General features: G+C 47.0%; 1 protein-coding gene across 2 annotated transcripts in view; it reads left to right on the plus strand.

Annotated features, from left to right (window-relative positions):
• Positions 1-22,149, plus strand: part of Ncoa2 (nuclear receptor coactivator 2) — a 226,829-nt gene that overhangs the window by 81,815 nt on the left and 122,865 nt on the right. For both annotated transcript variants that reach the window (XM_052175942.1, XM_052175943.1), the window contains exon 2: positions 2,220-2,276. The gene's annotated coding sequence lies outside the window, so the exon portion shown is untranslated. The remainder of the gene's footprint in view (positions 1-2,219; positions 2,277-22,149) is intronic.

Below are 22,149 nucleotides of genomic sequence, written 5' to 3' on the forward strand. Positions count from 1 at the left end.
TCCTGGACTTGGTTTTGTTCTGTTGCTTGACTTATATGGATACCCCACTGCTCTGATTACGGTGACTTTCCAGTAAGTCTGAAATGGGTCAGTGTCATGTTAAAGTAGCTTGGAAACCTCTTTAGCATTCCCTGTCTCCAGCACTCAGAAGCATTCCAGGGTAGAGCATGAGGATCTGCTAGGAAAGTTAGGTGGACTTGGGTGGGTGGGCCTGCCTGAGCTCTGCATCTTCTAATGGTTTCTCTGCTTCTTTCAAGATAAAGAGCATTGTTATTTTCATTTCGTAGTGAAGCATGTGATGGGTGTGCTCGGTTGTGGTACTGGTCTCATGGTAATCATAATCTTATAGATAGCAGTAGTCTTGTGGGGATGACCCCTAGTCTGCATAAGAAATCTAACCTGGACTCTTTCTCCCATCCCACCATGCCTAAGTGGCACCTGGACATGCAGTGAACCCACATGCAACCCTCTGCCCTCCGTGCCAGGCTCCTATCTTCTGTAACTCTGCCAAGCCCCGGTCAGTCACCTTCCTCTCCAATCCAAACCCCCAAGGCTGATGGAGCACTCAGATGATTACTAACTGCAGATCTTTTATGCCATGTACTGTTACTTTTTAAGTAGTGTTAAATGTAAAACTTAAATTTGTAACTTTATATTTTATTAATTTTCTGTTTGGAACTTGCCCTAAGGATATCTGGAAACTTCGTTACCTACATATCTGTCTTTAACTGGAATAAGTTGATACTTGGCCTCTTAACAAAGCTTACTCAATAGGATAGAGCAAGCAGGTAGTGCCCTGTTGAAACTGCAAGCTTTAGCTCACAGTTGTTGAGCGCTTGATGATGCCTTTGAGCAGTGGATTGGATGGGGTTTGGAGTAGGGCAGGCAGGCGAGTGTGATGTGTAGTTTAATGTCTGCGTCTCGCCGAGCAGAGAAGACGGAGAACACCTCTGTAGTGTGTGCTCACTGCCACTGCCTGCCGCTTGAACAGCGCTTCACTGCGCTCACTTTACTGCCGTGGCGTGCTCACATGTACATTTTCTGTTATTTTTATCCACTTGTTTCTGATACCCATGCTGCATTTTATTATATACAGTAATTTTAAGACTATGTCCTGGTGTAACCAAAAATTCATCCTTGTCAGTTTCTCTATGTGGACATTATATATAATTATATATAGGCATTATAAAGTCAAATGTTTCCAGTGTTCTAGAAAAAAATACAGTTTGAATATTAATTTAGTATTAGCTTCTTCATCTTCTGTTTTCTATTCTAAAAATAAATAAATAAAAAGCTTTAAATGCATTAGCACTGTTTTAAGTTTGGTAATGAATCCAATGTTATTGGAGACTGATATCAAATGAAGAAATACAACCCTTGAAGCTCAGTTGCAAAAACATTTCCTTGATGCTAAGTCTCGCAACATTAATGTTTTTCCAAAAGAGTTTCAGTACTGTTGCCAGTAACAAGCACTCGGGCTTTCTCCTTGTATCCATAACATACCCAGTTACTCTAGATGAAATAGCGTAAGTGTGCGTTTCAGGCCTGTGTTTCTCAGTGTGCTCTTGTCTGTCCAGGCAGCAGCCTGCCGGCTTGCACTTGTGGCCTTTGTTCTTCCAGGGAGACTGTGAGGAGCTCAAGGAGCCACTGTGTGGGCTTGTACCCTTGCCTAGCAGACCATGGTGGCTGTGCCTCAGCAGTATATCCTTAGCTCCAACAGACTTTCCTTCAGAGAACACATAGCTCTGTCATCTTTGCTCTTTTAAACACTTACTACATAAGATTTTTGTTTTATTTCAGTAATTTTGAGCCTCTCCATTGTAGTTATGAGAACTCAAAGTCTCATATGTGCCCTGTTGTTCATAAGGAAATGTCCCGTGTGCCTTTTGTACTGCACTACACAAGCAGAAGCTATGCCTTGGCCGTCCTGCCTCTTGCCTTGCTGTGCAGTTCGATGCAGAACTGACACTGTGAATGTTCCTGTGCATGGGGGCAGTGAGCAAGAATTAGCTAGTTATCGATTATGCAGTCGTCCTGCTCCGAGGAGTGCAGCCAGGCTCCGAGTATTAGCTATCTATCGATTACACAGTCGTCCTGCTCCGAGGGGTGCAGCCGGGCCCCAAGTATTAGCTATCTATCGATTATGCAGTCGTTCTGCTTTGAGGAGTTCTGCATGGCTCCACATCTTCACTAACGTTCATGTCTTTGTCCTGTTGCAGGTTTTTCGTGCATCTGGCTTCAGTCTATGCGATCTTCTGCACTGTGTACAGGCACAGGTGAGTTAGTGCTTGGGTCTTTCATGTTGCTCTGTGGTGACTATTAGTAAGAGTAAATATTTTAAATTGTTTAATACATTAGAAACAATAAGTAATTAAGAGGAATGTGAATAAGAACAGAATAAAACTTACCTATTTTCCTGCATGTTTTTGTTAAGAGAGTTCTTTTATGAACTTGTTAAAATGACATTTGAAAGTGAAACACTAAATATATTGGTGGTCATTGTTTCTATTTGGAAAGTGTGTGTCTTAAGTGTACCTGCTAGACAAGTTAATTCATTAAATTTTAACCTCAGAGCCTGGAAGAATGTTTTTTTTTACTTATTTTTATATATCAAATATTTTTGAGTGGTACCATTATTTACCTGTTATTAAAGTGGCATGATGTAGGAGAACAGAAAACTAGTATAGGTTTCGCCCTTAAGTCTCAGTCTACAGGGACAGTGCTGTGAAATATTGTGCCTGACCTTTTTTGACAGCGACTTTCAGTACTCATCCATATTGTATGTTGATGATATTTATTAGCATATGATACCCCGTTCGTTCTTCATTTGTGACCTACCCTTTGAGAGCTTCAGCTTCATTAGCATTGGGTCTGCTGTATTCAAAGACACAGCCTTAGTTCTTAGAACACTGAATGCTTTATAGTTCAGACTCCATAGAGCCTGTTGAGTGTGACCTCTGTAAGTACAACGCAGAGGTGAGAATAATCTGTGCAGAGTGGAGAAGGCCTTCGGACACTATGAGAAGCCAGGATGCTGGACATGTTCCCACGGAGATGGCTGATGAGGGGAGAGTTGGAGTGTTGAGGGCAAGTGGCTTCTGACCCCTTGCTCTGTCAGGCGTCTGCAATCTTAGGACAAAGTGCAAACTCCTTAAGTTTGGTACTTTTTACCCTTCTTAGCATCTTAGATATATTTTGTGATATCAAATTTTGATGTCTGAAGATTGGATGAGTTAAATCTTTTCTCCTGTCCATTACTGGGTTTACAGGTTTTCATTCAGGTCCCAGCCGGGGAGACTTGTTTGCTCATTTCCTGTGTGTACTCACGTGGGCACTGGCTCTCAGTGGCGCTGACCTCACAGGACCCCTGAGCAGACACATTTGCTCTTGTCGTAACACTCTTCTTCAAGTGCTGAGATGCTAGCGGGTTCTCTCAGGCACTTGTGGGCTCTACTTAAAGTCCTAACTGCATTTCCTTATTTATTGTGAGTGCTGCGCTGGACGTTTGGGAGGGTCAGAGGATAGCCTGCTCGAGGACTCAACTCCACGCATCAGGGTCAGCAGCACTTAATTTGAAAATCAGTCATTATTTACTTGTGCTTTGTTAACTAGGGCTGACTTTTAACCTGTAACCTTCATTTCAAACTGTGGGATACAATGGCTTACTTGAAAACTAATGACTGTGTCGGTGACAGAAGCTCCACTCTGCAGCTTCTGCTCAGATTGACAGAGAGTGGGCGGGGTTGCAGCCCAGCCTTTTCTTTTAAGCATGGTATGTTAGGAATTGGCATTCTTTCCTCTTAGACGTTTTGGATTATAGGTAGCATCTATGCTTCACTGGGTAAATTGCAAAACAGCAGGGTGTGGTGGTACATGCCAGCAGCCTGCGTGCTGGGAGCAGGGGAAGAGGGCCTGGAGTTCAAAGCCGTCTTCAACTGTTTAGTGAGTTCAAGGCCAGCCTCAGTACTTGATCCTGTTAAAAAATTCCAAGCACATAAAAGGTATACACATGCAATACACATGTAAACCACACATGTACTCACAGGATAGCTGGATATGTAGCTCAGTGGTGATTCTATGTCTATGTAATATAATGTATACATAATTATTTATATATGAAATATAATGAGTACAAAGTTAGAGTTTTTTCCTTAAAATATGTGGGAGAGCTAGCTGCCTGCCATTTCAAGGCTGAGAGAACAGAAGCCCAGGAGAGTGTGAGCATTGGCCCGACCCGTTAGTGAGCCGCTATCCTCCTGCACCACAGCCCTGCCCACTGAAGGCTCCTGGCCAGAGCTCTGAAGGACGTCTGTACATGCATGTCGGGACTTGTCAGGACACTATTGTACTCCGGTCCTGCCGGCTGTGTGCAGTCAGCATCCAGTGGTGCTGAAGATGTCTGGCTACCTGGCTTGGAGGACAGGGTAGACCGGAGGGTTCTTAAGATCTTTAGTAGCTTTAATAACTTTTTAAGCTTAAGTTCTTGCTGTTAAAGACAGTAAGATACCATGGCTGCATGTCAACAAAGGGCCCAGCACTGGGGGTTTAATTAAACATACAACATACACCTATACCTCTGTAGTGCTCTGCATTCACGCCTCCCAGTCACAGGTCAGTCAGTGCTGTGTGCTGAGTTCTCTAGACTGGCAGTCCACCTGCTCTGTATATGCACTCTGAACACAATTACCGCACTGTAATGAACCGTGTCATAACGAGCCTGGTCATGGTGTGACATGAAGAACGGGTAAGGGGTTGCCTAGTTTATTTTTTACATCACGGGAGCACCTCTTGTAGGCTGCGGCATGGGTGTCAGAACACTAATTTTGAAATTGTGGAGGTCCTCAACACAGGATGGGGTAGTGCCCTTCCAGAGCCTGGCGCTGCAGTCCCCGGCTGTGTGGGCCGGATGGCATCCCGACAGAGATGGGAGGCCTCGCCAGTGGGGTCAGCTGCCTCAGGCTCAGAACAACCTCCTTTGATTGGCACTTCACTTACTCAAACAGACATTTATTTACTTAAAATTGTGCTACAGAAAACGCAATATTATAGTCTTGCAATGTTTAAATGATTTCCCTTTAAGGAACATGTGATGACATAGCTTGAGGAAGTTTGTTTATTTAAGAACTGATGTGGTATGGTGTTTAGGTAGAGCATACTTGGACTGTCTCTTAGCCCCTTCATACTTAGTTTTGTTCAGCACTGAATAGCTCATTGTATAAAGGTACTATGGGTCTTAATTGCATAGTATTGGTCTAATATACCTTGAAATTTTCATTGGCAAACAAAACTATTTCTATTTTCTTCAACTTCTGAAGAGACTGTATACATGAGAATACATGAGTATACATGAAAATTCCAGATCTGAATTATAAGATGGAGAATTTTTTAGTTTGAATTTAAAAGGCAAAGGACATTTTTTAAAAACCTGTAGCAAGCTAGTATTTCCAGTCTAGCTTATACTTTTATCATCATTAAACTTTAAGTTAGTTGGCTTTGCCGTTCAAATAGCAGGAGTCAGGTTAGGCTGGACACATCACTGGGTCTATATACTCGATGGGTTTCCTTACAAGTTGGTTTTGCTTATGCTGGAAGATTAAGTGTGGATAGGTTAAGGATTGCTCATATAGATGTGGGGCAACTTATTGCTTTACTACTACTGTGTATGCATGTGTGTGCGTGTTTGTGTGTATGTGGTATGTGTGTGTGTGTTCTAACTAATTTTGGGGTTCTTTTTATTTGAGCCACTGTTTTGACAGGTATCTGTGTTGATGAAGCCTCTTGTTTTCTGCAGGTTTCCAAGGACTGATGGCAGTAGTGACACCTGGTGTGTTTACATGTCCCTGTGTGGTTTCTCAGGGTTCTTATTAGAGTCAGATAAAAGCTACAGAGAAAGACAGAGGGAAGAGAACAAAAGCAAACTTTTTGGCAAAACTCAACTCTTGGACATGTACTGTGTCAACTTAAATTGGATAATTCTGCATCAGAGTGTGAAGTATATTTGGATTCTACCTGAATCTATTGTATTTTGAAGATTCAGGCTTTGCATCCTAGGCTGTGGCTTAGGTGGTACAGTAGCACAATTGGGCCCTGAACGCTGCCATCGCGAGTTTGATCTGTACTAGTCCCAGAGATGTTTTATGCCTCCAGCTCAAGTGCGAGAGCTGCTCTGGAGCTGGGCCGGGACCTGGGAGAAAGCGTGTGAGCCCTCATGTGCCTGTCTGTAGCAGCATGTCCTCTGTGGGCTTATTTATGGAACATTATTAGGATTATAGCTGCCCACATATGCATGCCTAACTTTGGTTCTTTATTTCCTTGAATAGAAACTTACTTTATCTAAAATAGTGTTACTGTATTATAAAAGACTAATACTGATCTGAGCCCCAGTAGTAGCAAATGAGTACACATTAATACTTGTATACTACAGTTAACTAAGTGTGAACTGTCAGAACTGTCAACACTGTAGTCTCAGTACAGAGACATAAATGGAAGGCACATGATAGCAATAGCATGGCTGCCTCACACTCACAGCGGATGGAATGGAGACTCCTGTGCACTGTCCTTCCTGTGCAGTGTCCTAAGGCCTTCTCAGACCAGTCAGGTGATTACGAGAAGAACCCAGGGACTCAGTGTGTGATCTTAGGGCTTTGTTTGCTTGGTCTTTGGATTTTGGTTTGTTTGTTTGTTTGTTTTTTATTGAGACAGGGTCCTATGATCCTGGCTGGGCTGAAGTTGTTATGAAAACCAAATTAACCTTGAATTCTGTCTGTCCCTGCCTCCTGAACTCTAGGATTAGTTGACCCCAAGTTGAATCAATGATCACATTTTAAAATGAGAAAATGAAGTATCTATCAGGTTAAATGACCATCCAGTGATGTATCGAAGTTCACTAGCTACTTAGAAGCCAAACTGAAATTGATTTGGGGGTGTTTGGCTCTTTAGAAACAAAACAGCAAATGCAAACAAACAGTTCTTATGAGATGGCTTAGCAGATGCAGTGCCTGCTGTTCAGGCCTCATGGTCAGGGCACTCTCTAGAATACATGTAAGTAAAGGTATATAGAAAGAGCTGGCTCCACATGGACACCCCCCCCCATAAGCATGGTACATGGTCTTTCAACACAAAGTACATTTCAAGCTGGCTTTGTGTATATCTACTTCCCCCTTCAGTGAATATTTGCAGGCCCATTTCACTGCCTGTTTGAGAAGCTGAAGGCCTGTTTTAAAATTAGAAACTATAGCTGTCAGTCATTAGTAAAGGAAAGCACAATTCAAGTGATGTTTCACAGACTATGCTATCAGTGGGATTGGGTCTTAGAACCTTTATTGACCTTGTTGTTTTATTTTCAGAGAATGAAAAAAGGACACCGGCCTAACTTTGTTTTTTCCATTTTCTTCTGTTTACAAACAACTTTAAGGTTACAGAGTTATATAAGATAAAGCTATATACAGGCTATAGAGTGTACATGCGTAGCATGCTCGAAAACCAGGTTTGGTTTCTACACCTATGAACTGGGTATGGTGGCACAGCCTTTAATCTTATTACTCAGGAAATGGAGGCAGGAGCATCAAGAGTTCAGGCTCACCCTCTGCCTGATAGCGAGTTCATGTCTAGCTATGTACAACCCTGTCTCAAAAGAAAATGAAACATATTTTTACTTGATAAATATTGTAGAATTGACCATATAATTGATCATAAGACAGACCTCAACAGATATAAGAAGTTTGTACTAATCCCATGCCTCCTATCAGATCACTATGGAGTAAGGATGGTCTTCAATAGCAACAAAAACAACAGAAAGCCCACATACACATGGAAGCTGAACAATGTTCTACTCAATGACACCTTGGTCAAGGAAGAAATAAGGAAAGAAATCAAAGACTTTTTAGAATTTAATGAAAATGAAGGCACAACATGCCCAAACTTATGGGGCACAATGAAAGCAGTGCTAAGAGGAAAACTCATAGCTCTGAGTGCCTCCAAAAAGAAACTGGAGAGAGCATACACTAGCAGCTTAACAGCACCTGAAAGAAGCTAATACAACCAGGAGGAGTAGAAGGCAGGAAATCATCAAACTCAGGGCTGAAATCAATCAAGTAGAAACAAAAAGAACTATACAAAGAATCAACAAAACCAGGAGCTGGTTCTTTGAGAAAATCAACAAGATAGATAAACCTTTAGCCAGACTAACCAGAGGATACAGAGACAGTATCCAAACTAAAAAGTCAGAAATGAAAAGGGAGATATAACAACAGAAACTGAGGAAATTCAAACAATCATCAGATCCTACTACAAAAGCTTATATTCAACACAACTGGAAAGTCTGGATGAAATGAACAATTTTTTAGACAGATACCAAATACCTAAGTTAAATCAGGTTCACATAGACCATCTAAACAGTCCCATAACCCCTAAAAAAATAGAAGTGATCATTGAAAGTCTCCTAACCAAAAAAGCACAGGGCCAGACGGTTTTACTGCAGAATTATATCAGACCTTCAAAGAAGACCTAATATCAGTACTCTTCAAACTATTTCACAAAATAGAAACAAAAGGAACACTACCCAACTCATTCTCTGAAGCCACAGTTATGCTGATACAAAAACAACACAAAGATCCAACAAAGAAAGAGTTGGATTACTTCAGACTAGTTTCCTTTATGTATATTGATACAAAAATACTTAATATACTTCTTGCCAACTGAATCCAAGAACACATCAAAATGATCATTCACCAAAATCAAGTTGGCTTCATCCCAAGGAGGCAGGGATGGCTCAATATACAGAAATTCATCAATGTAATCCACTACATAAACAAACTCAAAGAAACAAAACACATGGCCATTTCATTAGATGCTGAAAAAGTATTTGACAAAATTTAGCATCCTTTCATGTTAAAAGTCTTGGAACAAACAGGAATTCAAGGCCCATATCTAAACATAGTAAAAGCAATATACAGCAAACCAGTGGCCAATATCAAACTAAATGGAGAGAAACTTTAAGCAATCCCACTAAAAATCAGGGACTATGCAAGACTGCCCCCTCTCTCTCCATTTCTATTCAATATAGTACTTGAAGTTCTAGCTAGAGCAATTAGGCAACAATAAAGGTCAAAAGGATGGGATACAAATTGGAAAGGAGGAAGTCATGGTATCACTATTTGTAGATGGTATGATAGTATACTTATGTGACCCAAAAACCTCCACCAGAGAACTCCTACAGCTGAAAAACAACTTCAACAAAGTGGCCAGATATAAAATTAACTCATACAACTTAGTAGCCTTCCTATACTCAAAGGATAAACAGACTGAGAAAGAAATTAAGGAAACTACACCCTTCACACAATAGTCACAAACAATATAAAGTATCTTGGTGTGACTCTAACCAAACAGGTGAAAGATCTGTAAGGCAAGAACTTAAAGTCTCTGAAGAAAGAAATCGAAGAAGACCTCAGAAGACGGAAAGGTCTCCTATGTTCATGGATTGGCAGGATTAATATAGTAAAAATGGCCATCTTGCCAAAAACAGTCTACAGATTCAATGCCATTCCCATCAAAGTTATAAATCAATTCATAGAGTTAGAGCAATTCTAAAATTCATCTGAAATAACAAAAAACCCAGGATAGCTAAAACTGTTCTCAGTAGTAAAAGAACTTCTGGGGGTATCAGTATCCCTGACCTCGAGCAGTACTACAGAGCAATAGTGATAAAAACTGCATGGTATTTGTACAGTGACCAGCAGTTAGATCAGATCAGTGGAATAGAATTGAAGACCCAGAAATGAACCCACACACCTATGGTCACTTAATCTTTGACAAAGGAGCTTAAACCACCCAGTGGAAAAAACACAGCATGTTCAACAAATGGTTCTTGTTCAACTGGTGATCAACCAGTAGAAGAGTGCAAATTGATACTTTCTTATCTCTCTGTAAAAGCTCAAGTCCAAGTGGATCAAGGTCCTCTACATAAAACCAGACACACTGCATCTAATAGAAGAGAAAGTGGGGGAAAACCTCAAACACATGGGCACAGGGGAAAAGTTCCTGAACAGAACACCAGTGGCTTATGCTCTAAGATCAAGAATCAACAAATGGGACCTCATAAAAATGCTTCTGTAAGGTAAAGGACACTGTCAGTAGGACAAAATGACAGCCAACAGATTGGGAAAAGATCTTTACCAACCCTACATCCCTCTCCCTTTCCTTGTTCCTCTCCCTCTCCCTGTCTCTGTCTCTGCCACCCTTATTCCCTCCCTCCTCTATCCTCCTTTCCTCCCCCTCCTCCTCTCTTCTCACCCCAATTCTTCACATTTAGGTTGTATATTTTCTTTTTATTCTTCCCTTCCCCTCCTTCCCTCTCTCCCTCCCTCTCTCTGTTTTGGGACAGGGTTTGTCTGTGTAGCCCTAGCTGTCCTGGAACTCCCTTTGTAGACCAGGCTGTCCTCAAACTTAACAGAGATCAGCCTGCCTCTGCCTCCCGAGTACTGAGATTAAAGGTGTGTGCCACCATGCCAGGATGGTAATATTTATTTCTACAGGTTCAGATGTCTTAATAGTAGTTCCTAGCTCAGCTCTACCTGTTACACATGTGCTTACACCTAATCCTCTCTCTTCTCCCCTCCCCTTGCCCTGTCTTCACTTGACTGTCAGAACTGAGACAAATTTATTTCCAGAATAGCAACCCAATGATACTTAGCAGCAGTCTTCACTGACCAACACATTCATCCTTAGCTGTCTTCACTTTAGAAAGCGCATTCACATATTAGCTGCAGATTAAACTGCAGTGATCTTGTCAGAGAAAACGATGGCTGAGAGACCTATGGTCCCTTCCCAACAAATTCTTTTCTTTGCAAACCTCTTCAGAACTGATGAAATGCTCTGAGAGCTGCAGACCTTCGACGAGCAGGTCTAACCTGAAAAACCAGTCTGGGCTTGCATTCTTGAGGCACTGAGTATTTCTATGGCTTTTCTCTTTAACATGTATTTCTTTGAGACCTCCTTACTTGTCTGCTTGTCACTGGTCATGCCTCTCTATGGTGGAAAACAAAAATAAGAAAGCAGCAAAGGAAAACATTATTTTTAAAATATTTACCTACCTAACTAGAGTTTATACAGATGGACGAAGAGGTATAATAACAGCCACTTACGGTCCCTTGAAGTCCAACAGATGGTCATTTTATTATAGAGCCTCTCTCGTAAGCTTTCTGATGATCACCCTGCATTGTACGAGGTGGGTTGGTCATTGGTAGTCATATGGTAGAGAGGTGTGGGTGTAGCAGAGTGCTCAGTGGCCATGTTGTGAAAGGTGAATCACTCATTGGTAGTCATCTGGTAGCGAGGCTGTTGCTAGCAGAGAGGTCTGTGGCTCCTTCTCTTAAAAGGGATGCCTTTGAATATGCTTTTCTGTAAATTTGTGATAGTAACCTTCCATGAGAAGAATAAAAAATAAACAAATCAGAGACAGATGAGCACACGCACTGCAATGCCGGTGGTGCATTCCCAGAGTGTCCTAACACGGCCGGTTAGACAGTGCCAAGGCTCTTCCCGCCCCTTTACCAGCTGCGGGGCCAGCTGGGGTAGTCCATGGAATGCAGAGGCCAGGCCTCCATATCTGTGTCCTTCTAGAAAGGACATGGGTGAGTCTCCACCATGTCTCCAGCTCAGTCTCAGGCTGGAGGCTGTGAGATTTTAAGGAGATAGATTGTCCCTTACCTCAAGTCTCCTCTTGCTTTCATAGATGAACCAACAGTAAGTACTAGGTAATCAATACTGATTGTGAATCACGATATAGTTGGTCCCTCAAGAAAACGTTTGTGGATCCCCAAATCCAGGACTGTGAGGAAAGCTGGTCCGCCTTCCCCAGTTTTATTCTCAGTGCCTAGCCTTTCTTGGAAGCTGTTAGCACTCAGATTTAGGGATACTAACCCTACTAAGTGTGTGACAATCAGATAACAGGAGCCAGAAGATGGTTAAAACCTCACCACTTCCATAGAGGATCTGAGGTTTTCCCAGCACCCATCAGGTGGCTCTGAACTGCCTGTCATTGTCAGAGTTGCCTCTTTGAGTCCCTGGAGTATGAGTACACACACTCATAAAGAAAGAGAAAGCATTGAAAACACTGGAAGCCTTCTAAAATCTGAGACATTGCACCCAAGCATCTCGGATACGGGCTGGTTCGACACTATACTGTTCTGTACCTGGTAAAAAAAGGTTTCTTGGTCTTTGTAACAAGTTTGTGCACATTTTGTGTGCATAAACCCTGTGTTCAAATTACCAATTGAGAGGTCTTACCTGTATATTTTCTTTGATTTTTTATGTGTATATCTGTCTTACCAGCACATGTGTCTGTGTATTATGTGTATTCCTGGGTCCTGGCGGTCAGAAGATGGTGTCAGATTCCCTGGAAATGGAGTTTCAGATGGTTCTGAGTGAGCACTCTGTGGGAGTGGTGAATTGAACCCAGGTCCTCTAGAAGAGCAGCAGCTCCCAACAGCTGAGCCTTCTCTCCGGCTACCTTCTTTGTCTTTTGAAAGAAAGGGAGAGCACATACAGATTTGTACTCGGGCATGTTTGGAGGTTAACCTCCTAAGCCACAAGGCCTTCTACCATCTTATATCAGTAGCATATATTCAGAATCAGACCTAAGGACTGTAAGACCCCAAGTCATAGAGAATGAAATTATCTTTAGAATGTTAAATTTAGCAAGATAGGAGATTATGGTAATTTATTTTAGGATGGCTTCAAATAATGTAATAATTTAATAACTTGGTTTAATGTGATTTTTTTTTATCCTGTGCTACAGAGACACTGGCAGTAGGTGGCCACATTGTGAAAGGCAGGCCATGAGGAGGGAACTGCCTTTTGCCTTGTGGCCTTGGGTGTTAGTCAGGCATGCTGCTTGGCAGCTGTCATCTATCTGTTAGTGCTGTGAGGACCTCCCAGGTCACATGGAGACCTTCTCAGTCCTGGCTACTCCTGTGGTGGTATTGCTTGTGACACTAGTGTTCAAGAAGCTCCCAGCAGGCTTTGTACCCGGGACCTGCCTTCCTGCCTGCCTTTGTTTCTTTGTGGAGACAGGGTATCTCTAGGTACCCTTGGCTATCCTGCAACTCAGTTAGGAGTCTCACATCCCCAGTCCTGCAGTGCTACTCTGGCCATGTCTGTGTATCATTATGTAAACTCACTGAAGGAAGCAGGTGTCTTAACCTGTCATATGATAGACATCTGGCTTCTGTGCTGGGGCATGTGGAGATGGTGTCCGAAAGACAGACATGCTCACCCACTGTGATGCTAGCTGTGGGTGAACAGGTACACAGATGGCTGCCAGCATTATACACTCAAGTCAAGCACACCGCTGTGGGCCTCAGGACCTAGCAGCTTGCCCATTTGTAGAGGGGGTAGCCAAAGCTAACGTTTGTGTTTTGTGTTCTTGCCACCAATGATTTTCAATTCAGGTTTACTAATTCCCTCATCAGTTCAGTTTGTGGTGTGGGAAGCGTCTTTGAAGGGAGTGCCCAGTGGAAGGAGGGCCGTGTGTCAGTGCCCAGTGGAAGGAGGGCCGCGTGTCAGTGCCCAGTGGAAGGAGGGCCACGTGTCTGTGCCCAGTGGAAGGAGGGCCGTGTGTCAGTGCCCAGTGGAAGGAGGGCCACGTGTCTGTGCCCAGTGGAAGGAGGGCCGTGTGTCTGTGCCCAGTGGAAGGAGGGCCGTGTGTCTGTGCCCAGTGGAAGGAGGGCCGTGTGTCGGTGCCCAGTGGAAGGAGGGCCGCGTGTCTGTGCCCAGTGGAAGGAGGGCTACGTGTCGGTGCCCAGTGGAAGGAGGGCCGCGTGTCTGTGCCTAGTAGAAGGAGGGCCACGTGTCAGTGCCCAGTGTGCCCAGTGGAAGGAGGGTCGTGTGTCGGTGCCCAGTAGAAGGAGGGTCACGTGTCAGTGCCCAGTGTGCCCAGTGGAAGGAGGGCCGTGTGTCTGTGCCCAGTGGAAGGAGGGCCGCGTGTCTGTGCCCAGTGGAAGGAGGGCCGTGTGTCTGTGCCCAGTGGAAGGAGGGCCGTGTGTCTGTGCCCAGTGGAAGGAGGGCCGTGTGTCGGTGCCCAGTGGAAGGAGGGCCGCGTGTCTGTGCCCAGTGGAAGGAGGGCTACGTGTCTGTGCCCAGTGGAAGGAGGGCCGCGTGTCTGTGCCTAGTAGAAGGAGGGCCACGTGTCAGTGCCCAGTGTGCCCAGTGGAAGGAGGGCCACGTGTCTGTGCCCAGTGGAAGGAGGGCCGCGTGTCAGTGCCCAGTGGAAGGAGGGCCGCGTGTCTGTGCCCAGTGGAAGGAGGGCCGCGTGTCTGTGCCCAGTGGAAGGAGGGCCACGTGTCGGTGCCCAGGGGAAGGAGGGCTGCGTGTCTGTGCCCAGTGGAAGGAGGGCCACGTGTCAGTGCCCAGTGGAGGGGAGGGCCATGTGTCTGTGCCCAGTGGAAGGAGGGCCGCGTGTCTGTGCCCAGTGGAAGGAGGGCCGCGTGTCTGTGCCCAGTGGAAGGAGGGCCGCGTGTCGGTGCCCAGTGGAAGGAGGGCCGCGTGTCGGTGCCCAGTGGAAGGAGGGCCGCGTGTCGGTGCCCAGTGGAAGGAGGGCCGCGTGTCGGTGCCCAGTGGAAGGAGGGCCGCGTGTCGGTGCCCAGTGGAAGGAGGGCCGCGTGTCGGTGCCCAGTGGAAGGAGGGCCGCGTGTCGGTGCCCAGTGGAAGGAGGGCCGCGTGTCGGTGCCCAGTGGAAGGAGGGCCGCGTGTCGGTGCCCAGTGGAAGGAGGGCCGCGTGTCTGTGCCCAGTGGAAGGAGGGCCGCGTGTCGGTGCCCAGTGGAAGGAGGGCCGCGTGTCGGTGCCCAGTGGAAGGAGGGCCGCGTGTCGGTGCCCAGTGGAAGGAGGGCCGCGTGTCGGTGCCCAGTGGAAGGAGGGCCGCGTGTCGGTGCCCAGTGGAAGGAGGGCCGTGTGTCTGTGCCCAGTGGAAGGAGGGCCGCGTGTCAGTGCCCAGTGGAGGGGAGGGCCGCGTGTCAGTGCCCAGTGGAAGGAGGGCCACGTGTCGGTGCCCAGTGGAAGGAGGGCCACGTGTCTGTGCCCAGTGGAAGGAGGGCCGTGTGTCGGTGCCCAGTGGAAGGAGGGCCGTGTGTCTGTGCCCAGTGGAAGGAGGGCCACGTGTCTGTGCCCAGTGGAAGGAGGGCCGGGTGTCGGTACCCAGTGGAAGGAGGGCCGTGTGTCGGTGCCCAGTGGAAGGAGGGCCACGTGTCTGTGCCCAGTGGAGGGGAGGGCCGTGTGTCCGTGCCCAGTGGAAGGAGGGCCACGTGTCTGTGCCCAGTGGAAGGAGGGCCGGGTGTCGGTACCCAGTGGAAGGAGGGCCGCGTGTCCGTGGCCACTGGAAGGAGGGCCACGGGTCTGTGCCGAGTGGAAGGAGGGCCGCGTGTCGGTGCCCAGTGGAAGGAGGGCCGTGTGTCGGTGCCCAGTGGAAGGAGGGCCGCGTGTCGGTGCCCAGTGGAAGGAGGGCTGTGTGTCTGTGCCCAGTGGAAGGAGGGCCGCGTGTCGGTGCCCAGTGGAAGGAGGGCCGTGTGTCGGTGCCCAGTGGAAGGGAGGGCCGCGTGTCGGTGCCCAGTGGAAGGAGGGCCGCGTGTCCGTGCCCAGTGGAGGGGAGGGCGGCATGTCCATGGCCAGTGGAAGGAGGGCCACGTGTCTGTGCCCAGTGGAAGGAGGGCTGCGTGTTGGTGCCCAGTGGAAGGAGGGCCGCGTGTCTGTGCCCAGTAGAAGGAGGGCCGCGTGTCTGTGCCCAGTGGAAGGAGGGCCGCGTGTCGGTGCCCAGTGGAAGGAGGGCCGCGTGTCGGTGCCCAGTGGAAGGAGGGCCGTGTGTCTGTGCCCAGTGGAAGGAGGGCCGCGTGTCAGTGCCCAGTGGAGGGGAGGGCCGCGTGTCTGTGCCCAGTGGAAGGAGGGCCGTGTGTCGGTGCCCAGTGGAAGGAGGGCCGCGTGTCCGTGCCCAGTGGAGGGGAGGGCCGCATGTCCATGGCCAGTGGAAGGAGGGCCACGTGTCTGTGCCCAGTGGAAGGAGGGCCGCGTGTCGGTGCTTAGTGGAAGGAGGGCCGCGTGTCTGTGCCCAGTGGAAGGAGGGCCGCGTGTCTGTGCCCAGTGGAAGGAGGGCCGCGTGTCGGTGCCCAGTGGAAGGAGGGCCGCGTGTCTGTGCCCAGTGGAAGGAGGGCCGCGTGTCGGTGCCCAGTGGAAGGAGGGCCACGTGTCGGTGCCCAGTGGAAGGAGGGCCGCGTGTCGGTGCCCAGTGGAAGGAGTGCCATGTGTCTGTGCCCAGTGGAAGGAGGGCCGTGTGTCTGTGCCCAGTGGAAGGAGGGCCGTGTGTCTGTGCCCAGTGGAGGGGAGGGCCGCGTGTCTGTGCCCAGTGGAAGGAAGGCCGCGTGTCTGTGCCCAGTGGAAGGAGGGCCGTGTGTCAGTGCCCAGTGGAAGGAGGGCCGTGTGTCTGTGCCCAGTGGAGGGGAGGGCCGCGTGTCGGTGCCCAGTGGAAGGAGGGCTGCGTGTCCGTGCCCAGTGGAGGGGAGGGCCGCGTGTCGGTGCCCAGTGGAAGGAAGGCCGCGTGTCTGTGCCCAGTGGAAGGAGGGCCGTGTGTCAGTGCCCAGTGGAAGGAGGGCCGTGTGTCTGTGCCCAGTGGAGGGGAGGGCCGCGTGTCGGTGCCCAGTGGAAGGAGGGCTGCGTATCCGTGCCCAGTGGAGGGGAGGGCCGCATGTCCATGGCCAGTGGAAGGAGGGCCACGTGTCTGTGCCCAGTGGAAGGAGGGCCGCGTGTCGGTGCCCAGTGGAAGGAGGGCCGCGTGTCTGTGCCCAGTGGAAGGAGGGCCACGTGTCTGTGCCCAGTGGAAGGAGGGCCGCGTGTCAATGCCCAGTGGAGGGGAAGGCCGCGTGTCTGTGCCCAGTGGAGGGGAGGGTAGTGTGTCCATGCCCAGTGGAAGGAGGGCCGCGTGTCCGTGCCCAGTAGAAGGAGGGTCGCGTGTCCATGGCCAGTGGAGGGGAGGGTCACATGTTGGTGCCCAGTGGAGGGGAGGGTTGCATGCTGGTGCCCAGTGGAGGGGAGGGCCGCGTGTCAGTGCCCAGTGGAGGGGAGGGTCATGTGTCGGTGCCCAGTGGAGGGGAGGGTCACGTGTCAGTGCCCAGTTGTACTTTCGTACATTTGCTTTTATTCCAAGACTTGTTATGTAGCATTGGGTATTATTAAACTCATAACTATCCTCCTGCCTCAGGTTCTTAAATGCTAGGATTATGGGGTAATGGGGGTGGACCACCGTGCACAACAGAATGTTGTTTATATGTCTCCTACATGTATGCAAGCTTAGACAGGTAAGTAGGATCAAGGGTCATCTTCTCACTAAGATATTTTAATGTGATCCTGATGCGCAGAGATCTGCTGGAGGGTTGCAGGATCGTGAACCTCTGCAGCACATATTTCAGACTGAGCACCCTACAGAGATGCCAGAGGAGGGTGTGGTTGGAGACTGAGGCAAGGTCTGCCCTCTGAAGTGTTCCTGGGGCCAGGGAAGCTAAGAGCGCAAAGATGGGGCAGGGCAGGTGTACGTGTGTGCGTGGGTTGGTGGGAGCTTGATTGGGATGCTCATTGATTTTGTTTACCTTGACTGTTCAGTTTCCTATCATCTAGATTATCCCACTCTCCACAGCTAATTAGTAAATTTTTCTGTCTTGACAAAGATAATGTGATTTTTATAGTAGCATCATTCATAATAGCTCCAAAGTATGGACAATTCAGATGTCCATTGATTGGCTGAAGAACCAAGGAATAAAATGCTCCAGGCATCACTGGAATGTTATTCAAGAATTAAAATAAATGACAATGATGCGTGAAGTAAGGTGGATAAGCCCCAGAAGCATTATATGTATGAGATGCTATTTGGGAATGCATGTTTGATGATAATTCCATTTACTGCAATGGAGGGAGGGTAAACCTGTCTTAAGAGAAAGTAGACTAATGGTTGCCCAGGGCTGGGACGGGGCGGGAAGTTAGGGAACTGATTGGTGCTGATGGCACGGGGCTTCTTCTGGCACAGGTGTTATACTTCAGCAAATTTATTTCCTATAACAATAAGAACATGGAAGCAAAGTCACCTACATTTTTTTAGAAAACAGGTAAACTTGCATGGTAGAATCCCACATATAGAATATGACAGAGTGTCAAGTGAGGAAAGGCAGTATAAGCAAGGAAAAGTAAATTGTAATATGTCGTTAAAAGGTAATTCACAAAGCCACAAAAGATTTACCACTCACACATACAACCTAAAGATAGCGTTTGTGGCACTCTCGGTAGAGATCCAGGATCTCCTTCCATCTTCTAGTCGAAACACCAAAAAAACCACCATTGGAGGCCAAGAAACAGTGGAGTTTAGCACAAATATTTTATTGTATTTTTTCAGCATTTAAGCAAAATTCAAGGCTAGTTTTATTTAACTGAACAATTTAGAAAATTGGCTATCTTTAAGCAAAAACAGTGAAGATTTTTTAATTGATTTTTGTTAAGGTTACATACAAAGGGGAAGAGCTTATTTGTTAATGCAACAAGAGAAGGGACATAGCGCTCATGTACCACCAAGGTCTCAGAGGCCACACAGCGCCCTCAGCTCTTAGTGAACTCCTACTGCCAGCCCGCAGTGCACGCCAGCCAGTCTCTTGCCCTTCTCATCTGGTGTTACACCACTGCCAACCCACTGCCGAAGAACAGACCTCTTTGCTCTGGACAGGAGAGCTTAGGAAATGAGTGAGTTCACCCTTCACTGGCACTGGATAGAAGAGGCCGAGCAGGCCGAGCAGGCCGAGCAGTGCTGCCCCTCCCCCAGCTCTTACCACAGACAGCTCAGAAGAGCAAAGTCTTGCTTTGCCCCCAGTGTCAGCTGTCCCAGCCCGTGGGAGCCACCCAGAGCCCAGCGGAGCAAGCGCTCCAGCTAGACCCTGCCCCTAAAAGTTCTGCAGACTTCCAAAATAGTACTACCAGCTGGGAAACAACTTGTCAGAACTGCATGAGTCTGTGGGTGGAGGAGGGTCTTTCATATTCAAGCCACCATGTTCTGCCCCTGGTTGCCAAGACCTGGCCATGTCATAATGAAAACTGCATTTAGTCCTCCCTTAAGAAACAGCCTGAGCAGTTTCCAGCTCTGTTCAGAAGTGCAAAATTTAAAGTTTCCTGACACTTGACCTTGACATTTGTTGGCCTGTTAAAGTCACGATTCTTCCAATATATAGCAGTGACATTACCATTCTATTCAAATATGGAAAAACAGGAAGATAGCTAAGAAACTTTGGGCCAAACCACACACACAGCACTCTGTAACTCTGAGCTATGGTGTGGGCTTGGGCCCTACCTTACAGCCATCCGCAGCACTCATTCCTATCTCTCAAGATGGCTGACCTTATTGCCTGAAGCCTTCCTTGGCAAACAGCCATGCTCTGGCATCTTCAACACCCTGAATCTCTTCAGTTACCACCCCCCCCCCCCAGAGTTGGAGGTGCCTCCCAGATTTCTCTGGGTGTGATCTTGGTGTCCATTGCCCAGCCTCTTTACGCTCTTATACTGGGTGCGCTATGCTGCCACCTGTGTGACCCCAGCTGTGTAGCTCTGCTGTTTGCTTTGGAGGTGGCCAGGCCACAGTGGTCACAGTGCCTGCAGCCATTGAGTGCCTGCATGGCAGAACTTGGGGAACCACGTTCCTAGACGCCCTTTCCAACAAGGCCCACAATCGCAGCTCTTCCTGTGGAAGTCTTATAAAGTTTTCCATCTTGCCCATTTGGAGCGTGATCCCCTGCTACCTCCTGAAGTATTCCCACAGCCCCCTTTCTCTGGTTCAGTGGAGGGTTCCTGGCTTCATCTGTGGTGCTGATCTGTTTAGTAATTACAGATGCTTGCCTGGACCTCACAGTCTTTGCCTGGTCACTTGTACATCTTTATGGGTTTTTTTCTCTTTTTATTCTGACTGTAAACCTGACTAAGTGCAGCCAACAATAACCATACCAGACCCAGAATCCTAGGCATTCTTTGAAATTTCCTCCACAGGATTAATCTATTACTTTTGAATTAGGCTGCACAAGTTTTCAGGATATGGGCAGAACTGATATGGGGGACAGATCTTCCCACCCACCCCAATTGTGAAGCATGCAGCCTGCCGTTTATGTCGCACCTGCAATCCTACGAGCGCAGCTGACGTTGGTGTCCTGGGCCTCTGTATTCTTACTGATCACGTGTCAGACTCTGCCCCTGCGTGCTGTGGTTTTCTAGCTTCTGTCTCCAGAGCGTGGCAAACCCTTCTTACAAATGCGATCTAAAACCTCATCAGGCCTAACAACTGTAGCAGCCTGGACCCAGGCCCTAGTACCAACTTTCTGCATTAGCCTTGTATTAGTATAACAAGACAACTGAAGAGAGAGAAGGTTGTCTGTTCATTCCTGGTGGGAAAGATGTGGCAGAGTTCACAGTGAAAGCAATATGGGGTAAAGGGCCTTCACATCACGCCTGATCAGCATCAGCGAGGGATAGGGGCTAACCTTCAGAGGTCTAACCCCATGAACAGTTCATCCCTGCCTGGCTTTACCCTCTAAAGGTCCCAGAACCTCCTAGAATAACAGCACAAGCAACTGGGAAGAGGCATTGCCCATGGGAGCCTGTGGAGGATGCTTCAGAGTCAAGCCATAGCATCCGCTAAGCTCTGCTTGTGAGAAACCTTAGGATCATTAAAAGGCATTTGTTTAGAAAGAGTTTTGGCTTTAAGAGTATTCCACTTATAAATAAAAGCAAAGTGTGAGTTAATAAAAATTAACAGAAATTAAACAGAAAAGTTCATGTAGTAGATGTAGATGATACTTCTGGGTTTAAAAAAATTATTATTATTATATGATTGTATGTTTGGTGTATATGTGGATGGGGGCTGGGCATGCCAGGCGTGAGGGTGCTTGTCAGAGGACAGTTTTGTGAAGATATTTCTAAACACCAGGTAGGGCCATTTCGTTTTTCTGACCTCTGCTTTTTTATTAGAATTCAAGAGGTACTCAGTGACTAGTGCGAACCTATGTTTAAATGTGGAGTTCACAAGTCTTTGCTGCAGTTTGGACGTTGTGTCTTAAACTTTCAGTTTGCTGTTCTTTAGTCTAATCCTCGTCTCCCAGCCAGTCCCTCATCTCAAGGCCTTATCTGAGTTTCCCTTCCTGTCTTTTTAATTACAGTGCTGTTATGGGTCCTGCCTTAATTCCTAATTTAGGAACTTCCTGATTCCTCTCTTCGTTCTCATTTAATGTAGTATGCCCCTTTCACCGCAGCAGAAGACGCAGGTACTCACTGTGAAATGAATGCTTCATTGAAGTGACTGTTCTCTGACAGTTAGCAAGTTCTCTCCCGTCAACGTTTTGCCCTATATTTAGGTTAATGGTTCACAAAGTTACATGGTTTTTTTGGACAGGCTATTTCAGCAATACCAATGGCCATACAACCTTTAATTTTCAAAAGTTTGGCTGCTTAAACACACAAATCATGGTTATCTACAATCTGGGGCTTTCTTTCTATGTGGGATTTTTCATTGTAGAACTCATATGCCACAGTTGGCACAGCCCCATGGGTCATCGAGTCTCTGCTGGGGAAAGGAAAATTTTCTTTAAGTCTATAAGAAAACCATTGCTGATTTAGAAACTTCTTTTCAAGTGTTCTTTTATTTCCTCTGCTGAACTGGTCTTGGGCTAGCCTGCTTTTTTCCTTCACATAGCCTTCTGCTGGGTAAACCTAACCGTCATGGTGCCAGAGTAGACATTGACACTCCACCATCAAAAAGACTCTGCATATTTCTCCTACGTAATTAAGGTTCCCTTGCACAGTGATCTGTAACCTGTGTTTAGGGAAACATTTTGTAAGTACAGATCTGACTGGTCTTACTGCTTTGTAAGAACTATTTCTCCTCTGATGCGTACCTATTAGGCCACTGACTTTATGGTGGCAATTTTGTTTTACTGGTTATTTCTTGTGAATAATTGTTTGACAATTGCAAATGAAAGAAGTGAGATAGAATAAGAGGGTTTTAAGTTGGCACAGTGACACTTAGGTAGCCTGGGTCACAGTCATTATGACTACAAATTAACTACACTGGGTGAAAATGCCCTTCCTTGCCA

Source organism: Apodemus sylvaticus, chromosome 3 (assembly GCF_947179515.1).
Source record: "Apodemus sylvaticus chromosome 3, mApoSyl1.1, whole genome shotgun sequence".
NCBI classification, from domain to species: Eukaryota; Metazoa; Chordata; class Mammalia; order Rodentia; family Muridae; genus Apodemus; species Apodemus sylvaticus.